At 48.3% G+C, this 25,208-nt stretch overlaps 1 protein-coding gene across 5 annotated transcripts in view; it reads left to right on the plus strand.

Annotated features, from left to right (window-relative positions):
• SEMA5B (semaphorin 5B) overlaps positions 1 to 25,208 on the plus strand; it is a 336,437-nt gene that overhangs the window by 56,830 nt on the left and 254,399 nt on the right. The window contains exon 1 of one of the 5 annotated variants that reach the window (XM_014599548.3): positions 18,718 to 18,876. The exons of the other annotated variants lie outside the window; for them this stretch is intronic. The gene's annotated coding sequence lies outside the window, so the exon portion shown is untranslated. Of the gene's footprint in view, positions 1 to 18,717; positions 18,877 to 25,208 lie in introns of those variants that run through there. 5 annotated transcript variants of the gene reach the window in all.

A 25,208-nucleotide genomic window follows, 5' to 3' on the forward strand; every position in this document is an offset into this window, starting at 1 on the left:
CTATTTCCAGTTCCAGAGGCTTGGGAAACATCTGGGGCTGTGTTTCGGATCTAGCTCCCCAGCAAAGAGGTGGTGGATTTGCAAATGGTGCTACCAGCGATGAAAGCTGAAAAAGGTTCGTGTAGATTTGGGGATGTCTTGCAAACATTCAAACTGGAAGGGGCCACCGGGGCCATTGAGTTCATGCCAGTCCTCTGCATCACAGGTCACCCCCCAGATCTCTACTTCAAACCCTTGCACGCAGCTGCAGGGCACAACACCTGGAACAGCAAGAGCATCCATGACCTGCCATGAATAAAAGCTGGGGGGCTAGGGTATTGCCAGTGCCCTGCCATTGCAACCCCATGGACGTGGGTGGTTAATAAACACTCAGAAAATCCTAGGAAGAGGATCACACCCCGCACTAGAAGAGCTCTCCAGAGTCCATGCCACAGACATAGGGGAGAAATCCTTCCTGACCCTGGATCTGGCAAGTGAGTGGAAAAGCAGGACCCCCTGCTTGTGGAGTTTGTAAGCACTGGCAGGAGCATCAGCGCAACCTGTAAGTCGGTCCTGCCTTGGCTGTGACCAGCATTGCAGGGCTTTGGTGAACGGTGAATCTCGAGCCCTCCTTCCTATCCCCCAGAAGCCAGTGGCATTCAGGTGGGGAAAAACAGTTCTTCCTACTGGTGACGAGCAAAAACCTTGGAGCATGGGGTTGCCAGACATGTACCGTCCCGTCCACGGGAGAGTTGCCTCTCTGTCCATGTGGGGACTGCAATTGCACGCTTTGAAATATGTTCTTGCTTTTAGACTCCGCTCAGGGCGGCACTTCAATTCACAGTCAAGTCCAACTGATGTCAATGAGGCTTTTGCTTGTACTAAATTAAAGCACATACTTCTTAAGTGCCGTCCTGAATCAGGTCACTCGTCTGCTTACGATTCACCAAAACTTTCCATTCTGGCCTTTATATCCTACTTCTGTTTGTGGTGTTTGAGACCCAAGCTTGGGGAATAAAAATAGACAAGTTTAGTAGCTTTAGCATTGCTTTGTCCATGATCCAGTGATTGTGAGGGTTGCAGGAACCTCTCAAATGTCCCTCACTTATGGGCCATTACTTGTTTTAGTCCCAAAGATATCTCAGTGCCACACACACTTGTCATGCTTTTGCTTTTCTTCTTGGAAAAAAAAAATTACATCAGACATAAAGCATTGGGTTAGGTGAGGTCATAGAAAAGCCTGTTCACACTGAAAAGACGGACTCCCCCATATCACTTTAGGTTTCTTAAATGAATAATTTGGGCTCCTTATTAATATGTTGCATGTGTCAATTGGGCATTTGCAACTCAGGGGGTATGACTGACTTTTTTTTTTTTTTAGTAATATTAGCATTTTGTTACACGATGATAACAATAATAACTATTGCTGAAAAGGCACCTGTACGTGTAGCGGAAAGCCCTTTGATGCCGATTGAAAGACTCCAGCAGATTTCAGTGTGTTTTGCATCAGGTCCTTGTCCTATTCAGATCAGATCCAGGCCATTCCCTAATAAGAGTCAGTTTTGAGAGAAAGCGGCTGGCAGGTCCTGCCTTGAGAGTTGAGGTGAGCATGGGATTCTTCCCTAGGAGGCGAAGGTGTGTGCATTTTGGAAGGACAACTGGTCCACCCTCCCGCAGCTGCATACACAATGTGGGAAGGCAGAGGAGGCATGTGGCCGAGCATAGAAATGAAGGATAAAATGCTTTCCTCGCTCTGGCGAGATTGAACACACAGACCCAGAAATGCACACAGACAGAATGAGCCCTTTCATGCGGGGAGTCATGATTTACCGATGCACCGCCTGAATACCAAGTGCTGTAGCATGATATCAGCAGGGCTGGATTCCCACCGCCAGGACGGGAAAGCTGATCTGCAGAGCAGTCATCTGGATGCCTTGAGCCCAATTTTCCTCTTGCTTACAATGGAGTTACCCCGGATCTCCACCAGTGGGTCTGAGAGGAAGAATAGGCCCCTTCTTTCACATGTCTCTATCCCTCATTTCCAGTAGAGCTCCTACAAACGGCTGTAAAATGCCCCCTCCAGACCGCGAAGAAATATCTGAGCTGGCAGCATCCCTCACTTTGCACAGGTATAAATGACTAAGGCAGGCAGCAGGGACTCGGGCCTATAAAATATCTTGATGATGCCTTATATCACTTGCAATCAGGATCCCCATGGGTTGAAGGCTCTGCCAGCGTGGCCGAGGAGACAGCCCCTTCGCCAGACCTCGAGCCTGGTTTCACTTGCGCTGCCCTGGCAGAAATCAGCTGAAGTTCATGGAGCTGGACTGGCGGGCAAGGAGATGCAAACTGGCAGAGATATGTCTGCCTGTTTAAGGTCCTTTTATGGCTCGGTGGGACTCGAATGGCTCACAAATATTCACGCCCCTCCTGGTAGACAAGCCTGGGGAAGCGAGGTGCAGGGAAATGAAGTCTCTTGCAGAGCCGGGAATTCAGCTTGGGCCTTTGGGATCCTAATGCCTGGACAACCCTTCCTTTCTACGCAGGGTTTATTACCCTGACCTTGCATGCAAGGCCTCATGGAGTAATCATCTTTCCATCTCTCGCGGTGCTGTGCAATGTGCAGTTTACCAAAGAGCTTGTGCAGAGCCCTGCCAAGTGGGAATCAGTCAAGGGGCATCTGCCAAGGGGCATATTGTGCCAACAGGGTAGAGGCTTGTTTCCTGAGAACGGGGGAATCCAGGGTCAGCACACCATTGGATTGTCCATTAACAGGGCCTAAACGGTAGCTCTTTCTCCCCTCACATTTGTATTATTTAGAGCGACCAATCATAATAACAAATTGATTAAGGTTAACTGGATAAAGTCATCTAAGTCATATTTACTGCTAAACTAACTGCCCAGGGAGGTGAATTAATGATCTTTGCAGAAACCTTTTATGGTTATTTGGCCACAAGGTGCGATCTGGTTTGATCTTTTATGCAACATAAATCAGTTTAATGGTTAAATCTGTGCAGCTAGCTGTTGAATTTAAATGAGGGCTTTTTAAATGAAGTATGATGCTTTTCCCCACGCAGAGGGACATTGAGCAGGTGTATATTGCAATTAAATGGGAAAACTTACAATTAGATAATGTTAAGTTTGTGACACCGGCTGACAGAAGCCTGGAGATTCATCGTGAAGGCTTGCAATCGATCATTAATTCGTGGCACGGCGGAAGGAGTAAAAATGCAAATGGCCCAAGTGGAGGTCAAAGCAGTGTGGGAGAGGGATGGGGTAATGCAATAGATGAGTGCTACCAGCCATTAATCTCTCAAGCCTGGGGTCCAAATACCAAGTCAAGTCACAGACAGCGATGTGTTCGGCTTCGTGGACAGCTTTCCGTTTCCGATAATTATTTGTATTTTGTCACTGCTTTGAGCCAGCTTTGAGACCAGGGCCCCATTGTGCCGGTCCCTCTGCAACCATGGTTGCTTCCCTCGGGGGACTTAAAATCTCAGTAGAGAAGGCAGGCAGGGAAATGAAGGCACAGCAATTTCGCCAAAGTCCTGGGACAGATTGGAAGGAAAACTAAAGTATTTCCCAGTGAAGAAATGAGTCTGTTTCTAGCTGGATTTGTTGAACTGCAGGAGAGCCTGCGGGGCCCACCTGTTTGCCCAGGTGTTTCTCAGGCTTGCGGGGCATGGACCGAAGAAAGGGGCAGGGTCGTTTTGTAGTGGGGAAGGTATTGTGAGAGGTGTTTGGTTCGGGTTTGACTTATTCCGGTGAGTGTTGTCCCTGAGAGTGCGCCGCGTTAATAATTGACTGGCCCGGTTGTATACGTGTTGTGCAGTGAGTGCAGAATCGGGAGCGGAGCAGTGAATGCACGTGAGCAAAGGAATGAAAATAATAGTCCTGGACACCTGGCTTGCTTTTGAGATCCTGCAGTGGCCTCGAAAGGGATGTCCTGTCCTGTCCAGCCCGCGGTGCAAAGGTGTGATGGCAGCTTGTGTAGACCCTCCTGCTACAAGCTGCCAGGCCTAACAGAAAACACATATGCATATGCAATCACCTATTTGGATTGGAGGCCTTTCTCCTCGACAGGACCTGCATCCTCCTGCTCGCTGGTCCTCAGAGCGATAGGTGGGTACAAGCAGGCAAAACAGGTGCCCGTGATTGGGGTGTGATTTTTTTTTTTTTCTACTGGCTTGGGAAAGGCAGCTGTATCCTTTGTGTTAAGGCTCAGGGACGGGGAGGAAGCTGGGGCTCTCTTTGGTGGTGCTAACCACTCTGCTGTGCTCGTACGGACTACTCCGCTGGCCTCTTTATGCCTGCTGCTGAGACCGGCTCTGATACACAGCGCACCCACTCTCTTTCCCGTTGCACGCGCACACGCCGAACCCAGAAATGAGGCTGTCTGGCTCAGCAGGGTCACAGATTAGCAGCAAGGTAATGCTCACTTCACTCCCTTTTTCTGGCTTTGCTTGTGTTTGGAGCAGGAGGGTAGGCGTGCTGCTGGTGGCGTGCTTAGCAGAACCACAGAAGATCACAGGTGCCGTCGGGATCCTGGAGGAGCATTGGTGCATCTGCAGTGACACCCATTCATATTGCAAAACGTCCCTGTAGCACTGGCAGCAAATGTCACCGGGGAAGGGAAAGAAGAGCCTCGAGCCTTGCGTTCTGGCTGCCTTAGGCACATGCTGTGCTGTCTCAAGCCAGTATACGCTGCCTCCATCCCTCAGAGAGTAAGGGGGGAAAAAACCCACCGTAGGACTATCCTGGCAGTGTTTTGGGCCCTTTAGCATCAGGTCATTTCCCTGAAACCCCGAGCTCTGCCTTCTCTCTGAGTTTGAAAGGGGAGATGGTCTTGGGCGGAGAAGGAAGAGCTTGTGATCATGTCTGGTCTGCTGCACTTCTATCTTATTAGCTTTGTTTTAATTAGTCCAGGGATGTAATCCCTGGGTATTTTATTTATACCCCCTTCCCTAGTCATTCGTGTGGGTCAGATCTTTCTAGTCATGTCAAAGAGACCGCATGAGTTAGGGCCCTTGTAGTTATTTGTAGCTGCACTTATAGAGAAGAGGGTAGTTGGTTGCTTCCTCTGGAGAGCCTGGACTTGTACCTTTGAAGTCAATGGGGGATCTGCCCCTGAGGTCTAGGCAGAGCCTCCTGGGTGGTTGTACCCCACGAGCAGCTCAGAGAAAGATGTGTAGTGTGCTGGAGCGGACGGGACACTGTCGGGCATGTGGGAGACTTGGGTTCAGTCCCCAGCTTTGCCCCTCATATGCCTAATGACTTTGGACAAGGCAAATATAACAATACCAACCTCTTTGGTAAGTCTGTCCTCTCGGATACAAGGAGGAAACGCACCGCAGAAGAGCTAGGCCATCTTAGTACTTGTGCCTAAAGTGACTTGCTCAGTCTTTGGGGCTTTCTTCAAGGTCCCCTGACTCCAGGGTCCGGGCACTGATTTCTCGGCACTTCGTTCCCGTGCGGTTGCTCCAGCGAGGTAGGGAGGGATTGGTCCAAAGTCTTTTTTGGGCCATGGCTCCAGCATCGCAGAACACGGCATCTAGCATTTCGCTCCTTTATCACTGATCACACCTGCTTGAATTCTACACATACAGCGTCATTAAATAATGCTTAATGCTGATAATAACCCTTTACATCTTCGAAGGTTTGTGCAAACACCAGCTAATTAAAGAGACACCTCCAACATAGACATCACAATTCTGCCTTCAATTCTTTTCCCGTTCTACTTGCTGTTGTTACAAACAGCATCCCAAGACTGCTATAGTAGCTCGGACTGACAGGGAAGTGCCCGAATTCTGGATTCTCTACTCTTTTTTCCTTCTCTTGCAAACTTTTGATTTGATGCAAATTCTGGGACTACCTCCAACTTAAAAGAAGAAACTTAAAAGCTGTAGCTGGGTTTCATTAATTGCTCCAGAAGATTAGATGTTCGATACCACCCTCACAAGCATTCACTTTTCAGTCCCACCTGGGCCCATGTTGTAATTCTAACTTTCTGTTTGTCCCACAGTGAGAAAAACACTTTTATTTTCCATTCTCTGCCCTTGAAAGTCCAAGATTATTTTTCTCTGGCTTGTAGTGAAGGCCCTGGCCTGAGACTAGGAAGAGCAGCTCTGCTACAAGCTCCCTACGTAACTGAACAAATTGCTTGATTTCCCTGAGCCTTCATTCTGCACCCATAAAATAATCGTCTCACCCCTTTCTTGGCTTGTCTAGAGGCTCTTCAAAGCAGGTCCTATCTTCTTATACATGCAAGGTCAAGGCCAGTAGAGCTCCATGAGCAACTGTCATACCAGCGCTATGATGTTATTCTAAATCGGGTGGGAAGTTTATAACTATCATGAATCTTTTCTATGGGCAACGCATCTAACCGGTGGGGCACTTAGTATCTTAGATCTAGACTGATCTTGTGATGTTTATAAATGGCATCATACTGTATGGGTACCTGCCATACCAGGGGATTGAACTCGGTGACCCAAGTGTCCTCCATTATACTCTGGAAATCGGGACGCACTGTTAGCATATTGCACTGTTCATTGCTGTAGGGAGAGAAAGAGAGAGCACGTGTCTGGAGTTCATAACTCAAGACAGGGAAAAATCACCTGCGAAGATCTGCTTTCATCACCAAATCTGGGACCAGGTTTACTTAAAGGTTGGCTGGGTTCTCCTCTTCGGTAAGACTGAGATGTGTTTCATAGGAGGAGGGTTGTAGTTGTGGGCAAAATCTTCGTGGACTCTGTCATAGTTGGCAAAACTCTGAGGGTCCTGAGGGTCTATGTGAGCTTTGCTTGGGCTAGGTACAGGCAGTCAAAAAGCCCGAGGCTGAATTGATTCAGCCTTTGCAGGTTAGTCTGAGCTGCAAAGATTAAACTGGGAAACAACTGGACACACGTTTACTTTTGATTCAGGAAATGCAGCCACATGCCTGCAGTGGCCCAGGCCAGAAGCTGGGAGTTCCTCTTCCTGCTGCTCCCAAGGACTCTGGGATTTGCAGTCCAGTGTTGCAGTAGCAGGACTCTGCAGGGTTGATTGCTACTTCCTCTTCCTGCTTCCAGATGCCTTTGGGATTTGTAGTCCACAGTTGCAGCCAGCAGGGCAGAGCAGTTCTGTACATGGGGAAATGGGGGCTTAATCCCTCTCCCTGGCCCCAGACCCCAACTGGGGTTTGCAGGGGGGTCGGTGCCTACCTCTCTCCTCCTCACCTCTTCTCCTGGAGCAGACAGCGCAGCGCTTGCCCAGTCCAGGGCTGCAAAGCATGCTGGGGGACTCTGATTTAACTTGAACCAGGAAGGGGTGTGGGACAGAAGTTTCATAAACCGGTTTGACCCAAATCAGTTCAGTCTGATACTACATTCAACCAGATTTAACTTAAACCAGTTTCAGCCACTTTGAAAGGGGTTTATGTGCACTGAGCTTCTGTTATGGGTTTAAACCAGTTTCTGGTCACGTCCATCGGTTTATGTGTAACATCTGTCTCTGGCCTTTGAGATGAAGCAGAACTCCAGGGCGAAAAAGTCATCCTGACCCAGAATTAGCGAACAGTTTCTGGCCAATCCTCATGTCCCGAGGCTGAATTTTGCTTGGCTCTAATTCTGTGATGATGCCCTCCCTATGTTGCATGCTCTTGTTGTCATCCTGACATTGTGGATTTGCCATGAGCTTTTTCTGGTAGGGCCCACAGCGCGCCGAACAAAAGGCGCAGAAGAGAACTCCGCGGGGTGGAGTACGCACTCTCCAGCAAGAGGAAACAGCGAGATGAAGGATTGGGGAAAGAGGAGCAACACAATAACAGTGGGACAATGGGAATGAGCCATGTTGTGATAATACAGTTGTTAGAAAACTCTCTCTGTCTCCCTAGGGTGGGGGGTGTTTCTGTAAAAGTTCAGTTTACCCGATGCTGTTATTGTGACTTGAAGGCGTAGTAGTGGAGTGGCACCGCAACAGGTATTATTTAATGTATCGGACTAAATAGGCATGTCGCACACCTGTGTGACAAGTGCAAAGTGATTTGCTAGGGCGTTGTCCTGTGTGCATCAAAATATGAACGGCCCAGCCTTTGAGTGAAATTAGCCTCTGCTCAGAGTTGATGTAGAGCAGTTTAAAGGACTTTGGAGGGGTTTGTTCGTGCGGCTCACGACTGGCATTAGACCTCACTCGTAGCTCTTAATCAGCAACCTCCCTCCAGTTAAGAGGACCTGAACAATGGCACTTCTAAGGAAAGTCATTAGGTTAAATAAAAAAGATACCTAAAGAACAATTCACCCCCAGGCGTGCGTACGAATGCCACGGTGATGCCATCGAGGCATTCGGGTGACGTCACAAACCGGGAGTGCAAAGCTTCAGGGTTTTGCTGATCGCCCTGGCACGCACCGATAGTGTTACAGCCGAGCTCACGGACATTGTGTTCGTTCAGGTCCCTCCTCGAACAGGAATGTGGGGCGTGCGAGAGACACCAACCTGCAGCCCCCGGGGAAACGAAGCTCGGTGGCATGGAGCTGCTTTGCAAACTTGCCCATCGCCCGATGGGGCTCGTGGGGTGGGGGGCTACTTCCAGAGCTAGGTCTGCCCTCGGCTGCTAGGTGAGGGGTGTCCGTGGGACCCAGGGGTGGTGCTGAGAACTGGAAAGGACTTGCCAAACTGGAGTGATTTATGTAAATGCTGTGTACATCAGGCACTCAGGCATTTCCTTATCGGGGCCCCTTTTTGACTGTTTGAATGCTTGCAACCCTCTGGACTCTGGAGGGGGAGAGTCACGTTTAGGCCTGCACAGACGGGAGTGCGAGCTGTAATGCTTGGGGGGGGCTAATTTCGAGGAGCCCTCTGGCAGTCTGTCCGTGGGAGGCTGCCATGTACAATAACACGGAAACGATTTGTCTGTAGATGATTCTGTTTGCAAAAGCTCCCGCTCCCTGACCTCTTTCCCGAATGGCCCAAAAAGGGCTTGCTGGAAATTTCTTGCGCAGAAAAAATCAGGAGACGCGATAGTTTTCTCATCGCCTGCCGGGGAGGTCAGAGCGTCCCTGCTGACGCAGCGCTTGCACATGAGCTCTGGGGGCTTGTGAGAGCCAGATTTCACCTCTGCCCCTTGCAAGGAGATGCATCTTGCCCTTGCGGAGGAAGCATTAACCCTTAGAGGGCTTTCCTTTCTCCCCAACAGCAGAGCACCCCGTACTGCTGCTCTCGGGGGTCTCTCCTTAATCCGTCCACGGCTCCATCTCTTGTGTTTGCGTGCGGGACGGTGGCCCCATTTCCCCACCCTGACGGCCCACGGCCTCCCTTCCCCTTCTTGTCTTGCTACAGCTGCCTTACCTGTTCTGGCCTGCCTTGCTGTTACTTCCCTGAGCCCGACCTCCCCTTTGCTGGGGTTGGGTTGGGTTCAAGCTCGGTAGAGGACTTCAGAAACCCTGGGACAGTTTCACATCGGTTCCCTTGCTGGAATTTTTTGCTCACGCTTGATGAGAGGTTTGGGTCACTCAAGCAGCTCTCCCTGCTGTCCAGCATGGTGATTCTCTACCTGATTAGCATTCGTGCCTACGTGTGGCTGTTTCCCTGGGACTGAGCCAATTTGCTAGATGGTGAAGTTCTCCCAACACTTATTTCCTATTCTCTATGCAATGATTTCCTATTAGGTGCACTTTGTGTGGAGCAGAGGAGGGGAGGCAGGGCTCTGGTATCTTAATGTAGCTGTCTGCACATGCTGACATTTGTGGCTGCTGTGTTCATCTGTGGGTGTGCATGTATGTGTGTGCACAGACACACACACACAACCCCCCCTGTTCTTTGCTGAAACAGTCTTATGAAAAGGGCTATCTCTTGAGGCTGGATTTTCTGCCCTTTCTCCTGTGTATTAATAGCACCGATGCAAAGACTAGTATTAAGCACCACCAGGTCAACGCTATAGCATCCTATCTGTTCCAGAGCAAAGGTGAATGAGTCCCAAATATCGGCACCAACTGTAAGGGTTCCCTTGCCTGTTTTACCTGCTGTGTATTAGCAGGCAAGTTGCTCAACATTTAAGTCCTGCTGGAGACACGTGGGCCAGAAACTGTTTCCAACTTGGCAAGCAGAATGAAAACATTACTGGGAAGGGAGAGCAGTGAAGATCCACGGAGGAAATATTTTTATCCTCCTTTCCTTTCTGATTTGACAATAGCCCCTAGCTGGGATGCATCTGCCAAGAACTAAATTGTCTCAAGTTGTCTGTTCATAGATATACAAGGCAAAGGATACTTCCCTGATTGATTTTTTTGTTGGGAGCACAGGGGCGGCCAGACTGGATCACACCAGGGATCCATAGAGTCCCATAGCCTGTGTCTGGCACAAATGCTTCAGCAGAAGGAGCAGGTAACCCTGCACTGGGCTGATGTGAGGGAATCTGCTCTTTGTGAAGATTTTGTCCCAGCACCTATGCAGCTGCTATGGAAGCCTTGAAGCATGAGGTTTTTACCCTGCCTACAAAACTCTTATTCATTGGTTAAATTAACTACTGCAACTAGATGCTCCCGTTATCTATGGTTGTGTCCAGTCTCTCTCTTGGCATCTTGTGTCCAGCACATCCTGTGGTGATGAACTCCAGAGTCTAATGAAACAAAGAGGGGAAAAGGGCAGGGACCAGTTTCCCACAGCTAAAACCACTAGTGCATGGGGAGTTTAGAGGTCTCTTCATGGCCCTGCCAAGTCCTTTTGCATTGTGTGGATGTCATAGACTCAGAAAATGAGAGTTGGAAGGGACCGCAGGAGGTCACACCTGGTCCAACCGCCTGCTCAAAGCAGGACCAGCCCCAACTACGTCATCCCAGCCCAGTCGCTCATCCTTTCCATGTGACAGATTCTGGGTTGTAAAATGGTGATAACCACACACACTTTGCTCCCAGGGGTGTGGCACAGTTGATATTTATGATGTGTTTTGGTGTTCACAGATTTCTATTAATGCTAATTAAGGTTATCCCCTAGTCCAGTAGTTCTCAACCTTTTTTTAGACTTGAGGCACCCCTCCATAATGTTTGCAAATTGATTAGCACTCTTGTTTCAAAAACAAATTGGTTTATTATAGTGCTTACCTCCTTGAAGAGGAGCTGGGAAGTCGGGACAGGGCATCGGTCAGACAGGGGGGAGCGTGGGCTTGCACTCATCTCTGCACATCTGCTGATCTCCTCATACCTCTTGACACCCTTCCAAAAATCTCCTGGCACCCCACTGCCCCGGCATCCTGGTGGGGAATCACTGCCCTAGTCCTGGTGACCGTCAAGCATTATTACAGGGGGCTGTGTGGTCAGCTGTCCGCTGTCGCCCGACTCTAGAATTGGGGGAGCTTTCGGGGTTGTGGTTTTTGCATTGGGAGAGGAACGAGCGGTGAACAGATGGGTTGGTTGGCTGTATTTGCAGCCCGTACTGAGAATATGCAGCAATGTCCAGAGCAACTGAGACACGCCGTTGCATGTGCAGCAATCCCAGCTGCGGCTCTCAGCAGCTCCTGGGTCCATCTCTGCCTCTCTGTCCACCCCGCCTCTATTCCTGCATCCCACCTGCCCACCATCTCCATGGTATTTTTGGCTCTCATTAGGTTTGGGGTAGCTGAACCTACTGTGCGGTGCTGCCTTTAACCCTTTCCGTGGAGACCCCATGTTTGTGCTGGCAATTCCTGATGTGTTTCATTGCCACGACTTTCTTTTGCAGTCTGTAAATGCCCCACCACCTCTTTCTTCATCAGGATTTCTTCATCTTCCTTGTTGACTTTCGGCCCTTTCCCTTGAGGAGTCACTGCTCACGCACTGATGTATAAAGAATTTATATCTTTTCCAGCTTCTCTTGGTTTCAGAGCAGAGGTGCCCTCTCCCCCCGTGCTCGCCAGACGCTTTGCATTTCATTTATGGTCTTGGACTCTGAAAATCGGTTCCTTTTGTCTCTCTTCTGTCTTGCTTCTTCCTCTCCAGCCTGGCTCTGTTTCCTTCTATATTGGAAAATGGAGACCTACCCTGTAAAATTTAATAGAGAAGTAACTCCCTGCTACAGAATTGTATAAGATGGTTAAAAAAAATCTTCAATAAAGGATTTCATTCTGTAGTCTATCATATAGGTCAGGTCTGTTGCCATGCTGTGGATGAAATCCCATTGGTTTCATCTCTATTAAATACAATAGGACTTGCAGACACAAGAGAAATATTGACTTTACTTTTCATCTTCTAAGGTCTTTATTAATCTCTGCAACAACCCTGGAGAGTGGAATAAATATCATGATCAGTCTTTCTTATGGATGGAAAAGCTACCACACAGCCTGACTTAACCAAGTTCGGAGGAAATCTGAGTCCAGATGGGGATTTTGGAGATCAGGTGTTCTCCATCCTTTCCTCGCTCCTCTACCAACAGGCTTGAACAGCTAGTCAGCTCTTTATAATCTCCTGTGAACATCATTTGTGGCTGTGAATACTGTGATGTATGTGCTGTGGTGTGTGTTCACCCCGTCATCCACTGGATGGAATCAAACTTGTTGGCATTATAACCTAAGACAGATGGTCCAGATCCTAACTGACCTCTGATTGCCTCCACAAAGCTGTCATAATCCCTAAAATGTAGCTACTTTTTTCCCCAAAGGATGATCCTAGTGAACAGATTATAGAATCATAGAAAATGAAGGGTGGAAGGGACCTCAGGAGGTCACATCTAGTCCAGCCTGCTCAAGGCAGGACCATCCCCAAATAGATCATCTCTGCCAAGGCTTTGTCTACCAGGGGCTTAAAAACCTCCAAGGATGGAGACTGCATCACCTCTCTGGGTGACCTGTTCCAGTGTTTTACTACCTTCCTTGTGAAAACAGTCTTCCTAATATGCAACTTAAACCCCTCTTGCTGCAACTGGAGCCCATTGCTCCTTGTCCTGTCATCTGCCACCACTGAGAACAGCCCAGCTCCATCCTCTTTCGAGCCCCCTTGCAGGGAGTTGAAGGCTGCTATTAGTCTCAGTCTTGTCTTCTGCAGACTAAATAAGCCCTCCCTAAGCCTTTCCTTACAATATCTGAATACTGTCCCCCAGCCCCTGAACCCATTTCGTTGCCCTCCGCTGGACTCTTTCCAATGTGTTCATATCCTTTCTGTAGTGGGGGTCCCAAAACTGGACACAGGACTCCAGATGTGGCCTCACCAGTGCTGAAAAGGGGGAAATAATCACTCCTTTCAATCTGCTGGCAGTGCTCCTACTAACGCAGCCCAGATGCTGTTAGCTTTCATGGCAACAAGGGCACACTGTTGGCTCATATGTGTGCCCTTGTTAGGTACCAAGGTACCAGTGGGGAGGATGGGGATTGACCAGTCACTTAGCAGGTAGTGAGCAGGAAATGCCAGAGCCCAAGTCTCTCCCCTCCCATGGGACTGTCATAAATGTTGGACCACAGATTTACACTCCCTTGCTTGCTCCCTCTCATGAATCTTGCACTCTTGGATCGTGTTCTTGGTGCGAGTCCTGTTTAGATGCCTGAGCGGTCAGTTAGGGTCTGGCCCTACATATGCAGCAGCAGTAAGCGCTATATGAAACAGTACACAGCTGGGGTTGGGGGGCAGGAGCTTTGTCAGATGGCGATGGATTTTTTTGCTTAATTTTTTTTAGTGGAATGACAAAGAAAAGGAAAGAAGTGGGCCATGTCCTTAGCTCTGTTACTACGGTTTTTAAACAGCGAGGATGATTTTAAAAAGATTAATTGCTGTAACGCAGTGATCTGCAGATTTTCTCAGCTGCTCCTTTTCTCTGTCAATAAGCAATGCAGTATTTCTTATCCTAGTGCATCAATGTGAATACTCCTCCTGACCACGACAGCTACAAAACCTAACTTGCAGCTGATGATGAGCAGGGGACCAGCTGTCCCCATTCCTCTTGCCATTCTTTCCTTGTCCTCCTCGGTACCTCTAGCCTGGTTCAAAAAGCAATGCATGTAATTACTAAGGCTGGATTGATTCTTCATCGTTCTGGCTTGTTGTGCCTCTCAGTCTGTTAGTCCTTATGGCCATACCAAATTCCAGCCCGTGATTAATTGTTTTTTTAGGCACAGGCATCATAATCCACAAAACAAATCGGAGATGAGCTGAATCCTGTTTACACAATGTTGGATCTGAACTTTACTGCACGTTACTGTATCGGCTCCACACAAAGGGGTGGTTGTTCCAACGTCAGCCTGATTCGGTGCTGTGAATGCCAATAATCCAAAGAGCTCAGGTTTAGCTTGTGTGAGAATGGGACCCAGCGCTTTCAAGCCTGTTCACTTTGCAGGCAGCAGGCTCCCCAAGTAGCAGGAGTCCCAGGCAGCCGATGTGGAAAGTTTCTGAAAAAAGGTACGTACCGTGTGACTATGTAGTGGGAAGGGTAGACAAGGTGAGACTGTAAAAGCCCAGTAATTGGACACGGGAGATGGCTCTGATTGCTTTGAATGAGAAGCCATTGTAAAGAATACTGTGAGAAAAGCAAAGCCTATTTGAGCACTCTTATCTCAGAGTTATGGGCAAGTGAAGATGGGAAATGATGATGGGGGGTGGTTATTGTCTGTGCGTTTTCACCTCTGGGATTTGTGGAAGCTTGGGCTTTTGTGCTGGTTTTGGCATGGGGTTGCTATGCTTTGCCAGCTCCCGTTAATCACCGAACAGAGGTTACATGAAGGATCTGATATCCACCGAGCGGAGATTGTGAGACCAAAATGAGAGGTTTCAATAGCGGTTATTCAAAAGGTGCGTCTAGTTTCTTGCTTTTGGCTCCGGGAACATAACTGACACCCATTACCTGTTATCAATGGGCTCGGGATGTAACTGCTCAGTCGTATCTCCCAGCAAGTGTCGTATTGACTTGCTGCTACATGAAAACTGTCAAATCTTGCAACACCTGAGCTCGAGATTTTGTCGGTTTTTAGCGCTTGGGAACCTGACGCCATCGTCTTCTCGAAAGGAGAGAGAAGTTGAGCGCCAGCCAACTTTAAACACCTGCGTTTTAGCCTCGCATGAATGGGATCTTGGGGTCTAACTTGGGGGTGATTTGGAGTTGCCAGGATCTGGATTCACCCAGTTGTTGGACTTTTTCTTCCCAGCTCCTGTTAGCCCCTGGGGCAGATCCTCCCTCCCCTATGGGGGGCTTTTTTTGATGAGCTCCTGTCCCCAAAACGTTGCTTTTTCTTTGAGGTTGGACATCCTGATCCAGCTGTCCTGTACCCCTGCTTTAATCCATCTCCAACATTAGTGCTACCAAATGACCAGCTGTCCTGTATATGGCTGTTTTTGTGTTATAAGCTCATGACTATGGCATGCTAAATTAAACAATATGGATAGTGCGGGTTAAGGCCTGGGATATTTTTAGCCCCTGGCTTTATCACGGCCCTCGTAGCTCTCTGGGAAACTGAATTGCCAGATAACCTTATTCAGCTTCCTCTGTGTAACTCCAGTCTCTGGGAAAGGCTGGATTTTCCGCCAAGGTTTGGCATTCTGGGAAGACTCGTTTTCCCACTGGAAATATATTTATTTGATGCTCAAGACTTCAGCTCCCATTTACTTCAGTGGGAGCTCTGTCTATTCACTGGGAGTTCTGCCCATAAGGGCAGCTTCAGGACTTGGCCATTAATAGTTGTATTAAATATATATTAATGTGTGTGTGTGTGTGTGTGTGTGTGTGTGTGTGTGTGTGTGTGTGTGTGTATATATGTGTGTGTGATATGTATGTACAAACTACTGTAGTGTATGTGTTTGTGTGTGTGTGCACATCTGCATGCACGTGAGATGTGACCAATTTCAATAGAAGCTAGGCTGTCGGTACTGAAAGTCTCACTACAGTTGTGCAGCCCACGTTAAGTAAATCATGCAATTGCTTTAGTTAGTTCCTGATAGGTGTTTGTAGAAAAAAACCACAACTCTTGGTGGTGCTGACTGTCACGCTCAGTGGAGAGGCCATGTATTGGGTGGGTTTTGCAGCTGAACTCGCCTCGACCCAAACAGTTGGTCCTTGCGAACATGGGCTGCTCTTGGATCAGCGTGGAAGTCTAGAGGGTCCCGAAGTTGACGGGTTCCAATGCAAAACCCTCAGCAAAATCGTTTCCCAATCCTGTAGTCAGGTGATGTGGATTCAATTGGGGTTGGCCAGTCTGTGGCAAATCCTTTAAATGGCCACGTGTTTCATTTTCAATCTGCAACATGTGGTTAGGAAAATTTGAGCTCCCTGACTCCCTGCCTCGCTTCTGTGCTTGGGTTGTAGACGCTTCAGGCCGGGATGGTTGTGGCCAGGGCCGTACCGCAGAGCGCAGCTGTAATAAAAAGAGTTCATAACATGGAAGACCAACCTGTTTTGCGATCCTGAACCTGCCACTTCACCAGCAGCACTCAGCACTTGCATGTTAATCGTCACCGTGAAGGCTGAAACCGAACCTTTCCATAATGACAGGAAAGAAGTGTCATTGCCTTGTCTGAGAGCGGCAGTGCTGCCAGGACCTAGTGTGTCTGGTAGATGATCCATCAGCAACTGAGTCACCCGAGTCCCTTGTGAGCATTTGTACCATGCACCTGCCGAGGGATGCAAGCCATAGGGCTCTGTGTAATCGTAGGCCAGCAAGGCTCGCACTAGTGTCCCTTAAGCAGTCTTTACATTGACAGACACATGCCCTGGGTGAAGGAAGGCTTCATCGTGTGAACTTGGATTGGCTTCACTTTTTTGCAGTTTTACCGAATGCGGAGACTTTTGAAGGCGTCGGTAGCAGGTCTTTGGGAAAGGTGAATGAGGCCAGCTGTGCATCCAGAAGTCTCCAGCAGTGGGATGCTGATGCACAGCTGGACCCGTTACTAGCAAAGATGAATGTTGCAGTATCAAAACCACTATTTGCTATAGGTAGCTTTTGAACCAGTTGTTGTTTCCTGTCCGACTGGGCACCACGGTATTCATATTTTATGGCGCACCTGAGGGAAGGACCTTTAACCTACTCACCCTTTTGCCTGGACTCCAGAAGCATTCTTCATTTAAGACAGGGAGCGGGGGCCATCACTAGTATGTAAGTGCCTGAGTACGTGCCTCCTTTTATCCGAGGTGACTGAATAACTACACATCAGCGCGACCAAGGGCAAAATAGCTTCGCTTTGTGTGTCTTTCATTCTGGGGGCAATAAATCATTTTTAATTAAATAGCAATCCTATTGGTTTGGATCCATTGGGGGAGCTTTGTTACCAGGCAGATTATGGTAATTAAAATCTGATTGTGTAATTAAGAGGATGGAGCTGCAGGCAGAGAGCCCCACAAAGCTGTTAAAGTCCTCCTCCCCACTGTCCTGGATCTTTCTCTGCCGGAGTTTCACCCTGGAATAAATTGCTTTTCCCTTTCTTTTCAATTTGAGCAGCGTTTGCTGCTGACTTCTTATTCGGGGAAGCGGAGCCTTCCAAAAATACCCGACGACTTAGCTCAAGAGGGTGAGGCTGAATATCCTTCCTGCAACAGCAGGGACATCTAGTTCGGAGGTTATTTTCTCCGAGCATTAAGGCTCTGTCCCAATCATAATGTCAGGGGTTGCCTGAAAGGCAAAAAAATTGGGCTCTGACTTCCCCAGACAATCGAGGAAAGGAAATTAAACCATAGGAAAGGAGGAGAAATTATCCTTCAGAAATAAACCAGCCAGAAATATTTTGGGATGCATAAGACCAGCTGAGTTTGTACACAGCATCATAACCCACTGACGTTCAAAAGCCACGAGCGACATCTCCAAATCAGAAGACTTCAATCCAAGCATCTCAAATAAGGCTTATTTATATTTTTTTGCTTTCCAACTTTTGAACCATAGCATTCACTTTCCCCTTCCCTTCTTTCCAACCCAGAGAGCGAGAATCATTTTGAAAGGGCAAGCTGAAATTTTCACACAAGAAGTTGTTTTTGGGAACCGTCGTTTTGAAAGAAAAATGACTGATTGGGCCAGATAATAAGAAAAGAAAAAGTTTTGGCAACTCAGTCCGAATACCTATCCTGGTATTTTACTAGGCTAGAGCTCTCCTTCTCTTGTCTTTATAGCTTTGTTTGATTTTCATGGCAAAGGGGAGGCGAGCGCAGAGGTTAGGTATCATGTGCAGCGGCACAACTCGTGTTAGCGCCAGCGCTGGGATAGAGCCTGCGTCTCCAGCCCTCTGCCTTGCTCATTAGACAGCGCTGCCTTCCTCCTATACACTGACATGAATGCGCAACCCATATCCGCTTTAGCAGTCTATTGTCTTCAGCAAGACGCCTTGAGTAACTTTTTTGCAGCATCAGCTCGTTAGACTGACTAAGGGAAAAAAAAAGACCTATAAATATATTTTATCTATAACCTAATAATTCACTTCTTTAAAAACTTGCAAGAATCTGAGCATATTTAACAAGGAGGTCCTTTAGGAAAAAAAACAGTTTCCAAACTAAACTGAGACTTAAAATTAATCACAGCCTTCTGGGACGGAAGAAGTCGTGGCGTGGAAGGCATTTTTGAGGACCCATCAAGTTCATGGGAAAGTGAGCCTGGTAGAGCAACAAATAAACATGGTGACCTTTTTGACTCTCAGCTAGCCCTGAAGTGATGATAAGTTTGCAGTCAGGCATTTGGTGCCAGACAGGAATTTTCATTGCTGCGGTGAAATAAATCATGGAGAAGGACGCCCTTCTGGCCGTGTCTACCCCGGGGGTTTTGCCGGGTTGGATTCCCCAGCGGCTGTCCCCCTCCGGGGGTTGCAACATAAATGGAAGCAGTGGCATACGCCTGGCTCCGACAGCCTGACGTGGTTTGTACCGCGGTGTCAGTGCCGACGTAGATGATGGGGTGGCACCAACCTGGAGTCTCGTCTACACTACAGCGTCTGGGGTGCCTCTGACTACACCCCAGCTGGATGGACCAGGGTGGCGCTGCCACAAACTGAATGAAAGGTGACACATAAATTAGCTCTGAAAATCTGCTTTTTAATGATGATTAATTTAACGTCTGTTAAAAAGGAAACCTGCTTTTAAACCTAAAATATTTTTCACCACTAAATCCGATTGTTTTCCCCCGCCCCTGTTGCTTTCTGTGAACTTTAGATGAGGTTGTTTCTCATGTCCTGGATCTCAGTGCGCATGCACCTATGGCACTGAAGCTGCAAACTTGATTGTACCGTATGCAGAGCCGTCGGTGCCAAGCGTCCAGGAAGCACGGATCGGGATCTGAAAAATTGTGAGCCTGGTTTAAAATGATTAAGATTAAAAAAGAAAAAAAGAAGAAGTATATTTTGGGGTCTTCGTTATTCATTTGACTTCGGGCTTGTTCTTGTTGCTGCCGTAGCCTTTTAGAGTTCAGCTTTTCAGCCTCTTCTCTCCATCCGACAGGATTGGAAATTGCATCTCTTTTAAACAAGTAAAAGCAGAGATTCTCCGATGAGATGAAGCTGCAGGATCCGGGGCTTGAAGGAAAAGAGCAGCCCGTGTAAGACTCAATGCAGTCGTGCCAGTTGGCAGTACTGGTTGCTCATGATTACTCACCGTGTGCCTGCGAATAAAAGGCCCAGGCCCACAGAAAGCAGTTGGTGTGATGATGCAGCTAGGTTGTGTGTCTTCCTACGCTGCTTGACTGCTTTCCTGCCTGCCGGGGCTCCGCTCTGCCCTTCTGGGGCGGGAGGGTCGGGGAGAACAAGGAGAACATGTGCTCTGCACAGCGTGCTTTCCCGCACGTCCTTCGAGAGTGACAGCTGCTCCTAGCATTTGTAATTCCTACTGCGTGGTTTTTCTGCATCAGGGAAGGGTTTTCTGCATTTGCTGGGGTGCCCAGATGTAACGCGTGGCAGAGCTGCCGAGGCTGGGGTGGGAGTCGGAAGAGAGACCGCCGGTAGCATGCAGAAGGTCGGGTCGCTGTTTGAGCTCTGCTAGGCCAGGGACTCTCAGCCAGGTGCCGCGAGAGCCTTTTAAGGGTGCTTTGTAATCTCAGCACTATTAGGCGTGAAAACACCTACGTGTAATTCAGAGGACTGATCCAGAGATTTCCAATAGGGATCCAGAGCATCAAGAATATTCTGACCTGTTGCAGCTTTCCTTTGTGCTCTGCAACAGAAAAAATCCTCTGTTATTTTTCCCTAGTCAAAAATCAAATGAAACCTAAAAGCTGGCATTTTCTGAAGGGTGCCTTGAAGCTAATGAGAGGGGGCTTTGAGTCTAAACAGGTTGGGAACTTTTGTGCTGGGCAGATCTCTGCTTCTTTCGTCGGTCATGCTGCCCATTGCTTTTGCCCTACACGTGCTCTACTGCCGACAGGTAAAGGCCGCGTGTGGTGTCAGCTCAAGAGCTACACCTCTCTCCTTCCCTTTCATGCCTTGCAAGGTCCAAAGGGAATCCCTGCCCATAATACCCTTGTGGGAATACATAACGTCGAGGCCAGTTGTCTTTCTAGGAGATGGATGCTTTAGCCAAGCCAGAAGTTAGGGGCTCGGCGCAGGATTCATTTGCGGCTTGTGTTTTACAAGATGTCAGATAAGATGATCCCAGGCGTCCCTTCTGGCTTGCAAAATCTGTTAGACATTCCTGTTCATATCAGGGTTTGAAAGAAATTGGAAGTTAAAATGAACCAAAATGTTAGGTGATGGATCTAAATGCTCAGCCTGTGGCCTTTCTTCAATCTAGTCTCATTTTTAGCGGTATGTGATTTGGAGGACAGAAGGATGCATCCACGTTTCGGCAGGCGCCAGATATTTGCAGCGCATCAAAAACCAAGTGCAAACTTCGGTCTCCCCGTGGGAGCAGATCGCTCCTGGAGGAAACCCTCTCTTGAGCATTCGGTGCCACCATCGAAGCCTGTTAGAAATCAGGTTCAGCTAAAGTGCGCCAGCCTTGTATACCCTTGCTAAGATGAAAATTAGACCCATGTAGATCTGTGGAGCGCTTAACAGCAAACATTTGCAACAGATGCTTTACCTCTGGAAGCAAAGCTTAGATTACCGCTTGATTTATAGAGGTAGTGGTGAACCAGGAAATGGTGAGGGCCTGATCCAGCCTGAGCTGAAGCCAATGGAAGGATGAAGGCTTGTAAAATTCTTGTAAAACAAACTAGGAGTTGGCAAGAGCCGCCGGAGTCTCCCTGGATTTATTCCTCGATGTGCTCAAATGCTGCAAACGTGGATCGCCTTTCATCGTTTGGGGTTTAGCATTTTACACAATGGCGCCAAAAGGGATTGGCAAACACTTGGAGAAATGGGGGCGAGGGCGTATCTGCGTGCCATTCCCGCTCTGTGAGGGCCCGATCCAGCTCTGCGAGGGCAGCACTGCGCTTACGCCAGTGGACACACCCCAGCTTGAGCATCAGGGTGGCCGACCCCCCAGGAGTCTTCAGGAATTAGATATAAACGTCCAGGAGATTGCTGAGAGGCACCCGGGAGATAAACGATAGGGCATTCATTAAATACGAAATGTTGAATCCAATTTATACAGGAGTCCAGTGGGTTTTTCAAATGCAATAGTCTCACGCATTTGCCTTCCCGACGTAAAGTCTATGCACCGTAATCCGCGGGCACGTTCGCGTGTGTATCGTGGGCACACTGGCATTGTGGAAACCTCCTGGAATAGATTTGGCACCCTCCTGAGTGTGACGCTGGGCATGTGCCACGCAGTCCCGAAGCCTGCTGAGCGCCTGGAGGGCCAAGCCAGCTTGCACGGCCTGTGCACCTGAGCGATCCCCGGGTGGTCCACACCCCAGCTCACCTCCTGGTCACTGGTTCACGCATCCACAATTTTGGAGCACACCCCCTTGACTTCCAAGAAAAGAGACACCCTCCAAGCATCAAAGCACAAGTGAGGTATCCTGTTGTGCATGCTTTCTCTCCTCCTTTATTCCTCATTGAACGTATCTGGAGAACATTGCGATGCCTTAAGGAAGCGCGATGCTGAAGCTTTTTGAGGCTTTGAGGCCGGACGGTTTTGTTGCCGGCCGTCGGGTTCCTTTCCCCATCTATCACCCTTTGCATCTTCCCTGAAGTGTTTCATAGCTGATCACAGACGTGAATAACTCATCAGCAGCCAGAAGAACAAAAAAAAAAGTTATTGATACTCAGTGTTTGTCAGGCCTTGAATTATTATCCAGTTAATGATGCAGCACTGTACGTTTCCAGCTGTGCTGCAGTGGCACACGGACCTTGGCAGCTGTTCTGGAGCTCATCAAATAGCTGTTGAACATCAGCCCCTATTTGTCATAAACCTAAAGGTTCCTTTGGGGAAAGAAAGAGTGCTATCAGCTGCCGCCGCCTTAGCATATTACAGCTACTTTCTGACGCTGCCATTATCAAGGAGCTGCTGTTTGTTTGATTTTTTTTTTTTCCAAGGGAATGGTGTTCAGATTATTTACAGTCTCATGTTGTTAAGTGATTTCCGCAGAGATGCAATTTGGCTTATGTTACAAAATCCAGGAGAGATGCAAAACAGAGGTTTAACTGCTTTGGGGCCCGAGGTATTGCAGTGCCAAAGATACATATAGGCAAGTAGTGCCTGTGAAGTGCTAGGCGTTAGCAGGCAAGTTTCCTCACATCCCAGTTTTCAGTGGGATTTGGGTGTTTTTGGCACTGAGCTGCGTGGCAGTCAAAAATGCCATTCCTTGGAGGATTTTGAGCTTTTTGCTATTTGCTGCTCTGATTAGTAACAACTCCCCCCTATGCAACCTTCAACATTCATTGGGGTAGAACGTTTCTGGGAAAAAAATCATTTGGCATCCATTTGAAACGCCTCGGTTTGATAAAACTTTCACTTGGCTGCTGCCTTTGTTTACATAATTCAGTGTAATGATGACAAAGTTGTTTTTCGGGATGAAAAATTGAATCTCTCTTTCTGATAACAGTGCTCCGTTTCAACATGGTTGGAAAGTTTCCCCCAGTTTTTTCCCCTCTGAAACAAAATTTTCAAGGCAACTCCCCAACCAAACTAGCCGTGATTCCAGGCAATGTTTCAGCTTCAATGAACCCGCTTCCTTGGATGGAAAATACTTCCATCAAATGTTTTCCGGTCAGCTCTCCACCCGCAAGGCACGTCTCTGAACCCGTAGGTGTCTAAATACTTGTAAAATCTGCCCCTGGGCTCCTTGTATAAAGCTGAGTTCCTGTCTCTGCTGCTACCTTGTCTTGTGATCTTGAACTAATCACTGTATCTCTCTGGGCCTCAGGTCCTAATCTCTAAAATGGGAGCAGTAAATCTTTTATTCTTCATTCAACTGTAAGCTCTTCAAGACAGGGACTGTCTCTTCTTATGTGCCTGCTAAATGCTGCCATGAGCCACCGCTGAGTGTGCTTGTGTGACGGGCCCTCCTTTGTGCCAGTCCGCAGAGGATTTGAGTTCCTGTAGCCCCCCACTGAGCAGCTTCGGCTCATCCACTTACGCTTTTGGCTGTAGGGGGCTGTGCTCAACCCATCACGCTCCTGTAATAAAAATGTGAGCATTCATCGAATGATTAATAAGAGATCCAAGGATATTTTTAGTAAGGATGGCACATATAGCTCCTGTGTCCTGGCTAAATCCCAGTTCCACTGATTCCATTCTGTCTGAAAACATCTTGCATTTCTATTTGGCTGTAATGTTTTTCCTTCCTTGAGCAGTCGTGTGCTCTGAAGATAGCTGTTACGTTCCAGGATGTGGTACGTGGTAGGTGAATAATTGTGGGGGTGTTGTCCACATACTTTCTGTACCTTTTGAAACTCTGAAAACAGAGATTTGCCAAGTCCACACTTTGGGCACCTAGGCCAGGTATACTTGTACCAGTATAAGTGATCAGAAACCGGTCCATACCTGTTATAGGACAGAAGTTCGGTGCACAAAACTGATCTGTACCCATAGCAGAACAGAAGTCGGGGCACACAGACTGGTTTAAAATGACCCGGTCTAAGATTTGCCCTGCCCCCTCCACCAAAGAGCAAATCTGTTCTGTTCCCTACTAATCTAAACTACGCCACGTACAGAAAACCGCATAACGTAGATCAATTCTGTGTCAAGTTTTCTTGATGTCTGTACCTACCCTTAAATACAATCATGGGTGACTGGTGCCACCTTAGTGTGGGGGGCACATGCCCCCCCAGGCGACCAGTCAGTGACCGGGGGGGGTTCCTCCCATGGCCAATCTCAGCAAATGGGGGGAAGCCAATCTCACTGACCTGGTGGGGGGTCCCCGTGCGGTAAAATTCACCGACCAGAAAGTGGCTGTGGCGCTACATTTGGCACTCCCACTCCCCAACCGGCGCTCGCAGGGGTGGCACCGGCACTCTCGCCTGCCTCCCCTGCCCGTCGCCAAAGCGGGGATCACGGCTGGTCAGGGGGTGCACCGGCGCTCTCGGGGTGCACATGCATCCCCACGCATCCCCTATGCGTCACCACTGAACACAATCATTCCTGGTCCATTATAAATACCAAAGACAGGTAGAAGGAGTATGAAAAAGCAAACCAAATCCTCAACTGGCGAAGACGTTTCTGCTGGGCATGCCAGCTTTTTGCAAGGTGTCACGGTAACCGTTGGTCACTGGCAGAAAATGCTTGAGATAAAACGCACAGAGGTGGATGTTTTTTGTGGGCTTAAAATAGTGAGATGCTTTCAGGCCAGAAGTGTTCTCTTGGCTGCCAGTCTCCTAAGACTCCTCTTTCCTGAAGGCTTATGTGTAACAGCTTATAGATTAGTCCAATAACAGATGCCCACGATCTACCTCGTCTCGCTACCTGTCCATCATCTAAAACGTTGCTGTAGCTAGTGCTTGTTCATATTTGATTTGTACCTTGTGTTTCAAGGCTGCAAAACCATTCAGCCAAGGTGGATGACTGTCTCGGTGTTGGCCTCTGCTTATTATTCTGTGACCAGGATGATGCTATAAATGCAAGTATACATGAGAAATGCTAAAACTGGAACCCAGTCCTGGAGACCCCTGCACACATTGTCAGCTTATCCAGTGGGATGCACAAATTATCCCCTGAGGTTAAAAGTAGGGACGTGCTCTACAGGATCAGAGCCATTGCCAGAGAGCAATGCAGAGTGCAGCGTTTAAACCTGGTTTTCCGTTCTTTGTCTGTCACCTTGGATTGCTGTTCGTAACGCTCTTTCACCGGGGACAAGGTCCCACATCCTTTCCATCATAGTGTTGCAGCAACGTCATGAGACATCGTCATCCCCAGCCCATTGTTGAGCTGTGGTGCTCGTTGTATTTCTTGGTGGCTTGGGACATGAGCTGAATCAAAACTGTCCCTAGAAAATGTGCCCATTCCCGTTATTGCCCCTG

Source organism: Alligator mississippiensis, chromosome 4, assembly GCF_030867095.1.
Source record: "Alligator mississippiensis isolate rAllMis1 chromosome 4, rAllMis1, whole genome shotgun sequence".
Lineage (NCBI taxonomy): Eukaryota > Metazoa > Chordata > Crocodylia > Alligatoridae > Alligator > Alligator mississippiensis.